Below are 2,073 nucleotides of genomic sequence, written 5' to 3'. Positions count from 1 at the left end.
CTCTCTCTCTCTCTCTCTCTCTCTCTCTCTCTCTCTCTCTCTCCTCGAAGAAATACGATATTTACCAAATCGACATCGACCACGCGCGGTTTCATCCCCCATTCGCGGAATACCTGCCCTTCCTCCCTCTTCTCGAGGAGGGGGTTAGAAGGCGCGTTGCCTCGTCGCCCATGAAACGGAGGAAGAAGCACGAAGAGGAGGAGATAGGAAGGGAGAGGGGGGATTGGTTCGCGTGCTCGAAGTAATCTGATTTATGTTTGACTCTCCCCGTAGGAGACGAGGAGTCCTGGGAAAGAAGAACTTTTTAAGAGATTGACTTTCAGCGAAGAGGAGGACCGACGAGGACGACTACGAGGGGGAGGAGGGCTGAGCAATCGAAAATAAGGGGCGAGAGGTTACGGGGAGGTTACGAGGAGGGGATTCTTTAATAGATTCCGACGTTTCGCGAAGTTTGTCAGTGTGGAAACGTGGAATAGTCCACGGAGGAACGACAGCTGGGGACGACGGTTTTTTCCACCTTCTCCTCGTTGCTTCGTCCCGAGAATTCATCGACTTTGAGTCGCCAACTTCGAGACGATTTCGAATTCCGCTATACACTTTTTCGTTCGAGTATGATGGTTTTGCTTTTAGGAGCAGAAGAAAAAAAAAAAAAAGAAGCTTCTCGCGTCGATTTCGATTGATTTATCGGTTTTGAAATTGCGTACACGACTCGTTCTGTTTGAAAAAAGAAGAAAGAAAAACTAGGACAGGGTTTATTTTAAAAGTTGAAAAAACGAGATGAACTTGGAAGAAGATGTACAAGTTATAAGAGTCATATTTACTATTTTAGTTGGCTCGTTTGTTGTAAATGTGCGTGAACTTTTTAAAGACGTTTCTGTAGAAAAGAAAAAAAAAAGAAAGAAAGAAAAGGATACAAAAGCAAAGTAAAATAAAGTTTCGAGCTAATCCAAGATTTAAGAAGCCGAAGTCCGGAACTTTCTTCCCAATTACTTGGTCCACGTGAAGTTGGCGGAATTCGTGGCTAGAGGGATGCAAAGAGAATCCTTGCCAGGGCAGATTTATCGGGGGAAGCGCGACACCCGGAGCGAAATCCTTCTACGGCGGAATTTATGGCGGACAACGGTATCAAAAAGCAGTCGATACTGCATTCGTTCCAAGTTCCTTCGAGAGAGAGGGGGGAAGCTTTAGATCTCTCGCGGACTAATTTATTTTGATGGCGGAACTGCGCTTAACGGCCGGTTCAAGACGTTTCGTTACAGTTCCTTTACGTCCCTTACGATGCTAAGTTGCAGGCACGGGCATATCTCACACAGGGACCGCTTAAGACAGGGAGGAGAGCTCGCTTCGAACTCGACGGTGATTTAGTTAAATCCACCTTTGGCGCTTAGTTTCACGAGTTAACGTCACCAACTTTCTTACAATTTACCTACGGACGGGGATACCGTGCTCCTGGGATAAAGAGGAATTGCGCGGATTCTGTATCAAGCCTCGATCTTTCGTACCTTTCAATTCCGTGATTTCGTCCGAGCCAGCTCCACCATTTCAAATATAATTCCACTCCACCACGGTTGGAAGAGTGAAATTTAAACTCGCTTTGCTTTGCTTTCTTCTTATCGCTCCTTAATCTGCTATGAATAAATGCTTCTTTTATTTTTTTTTTCTCTTCTTTGAAAAGTTGACACGATTGTCCGCGAAGGATTAATCACGTAACAAAAAATTAGCGAAAAGAAAGCAAGCGAAGAAAGCAAACGTTTCGGGTGTAAAGGGATTATAAACATATATGTATACATGTTAGTAGAAAGTTGATAAGTTTATTATCACGTAATGGATACACAAAGGTTAGATGTTAGTTCTCCTAGTTCTCCTACTTGAAGCTCCAGTTTCTACTTATAATACGCTTGTTCCTAATTTAGCTATTCTAAAATTTCTGCGAACCCTCGAAATCGTTACGACGTATATTTAAACCCGCTCTTCCTTATTTATCATCTAACTTCTTAAATATCATATATATATATAAATATGTATATTCGCCGCTCGTCGTCTAATTATCGCAAACAGACATTTATCCTTACT

The 2,073-nt window shown here is 43.0% G+C and overlaps 1 protein-coding gene across 7 annotated transcripts in view; it reads right to left on the bottom strand.

Annotated features, from left to right (window-relative positions):
* Window positions 1-2,073, bottom strand: part of LOC102676723 (agrin-like) — a 340,887-nt gene that overhangs the window by 8,038 nt on the left and 330,776 nt on the right. The window lies entirely within an intron of this gene.

This window comes from Apis dorsata, unplaced genomic scaffold, assembly GCF_000469605.1.
Source record: "Apis dorsata unplaced genomic scaffold, Apis dorsata 1.3 scaffold_149, whole genome shotgun sequence".
Taxonomy (NCBI): Eukaryota; Metazoa; Arthropoda; class Insecta; order Hymenoptera; family Apidae; genus Apis; species Apis dorsata.
This window is presented reverse-complemented; position numbering and strand designations above follow the sequence as displayed.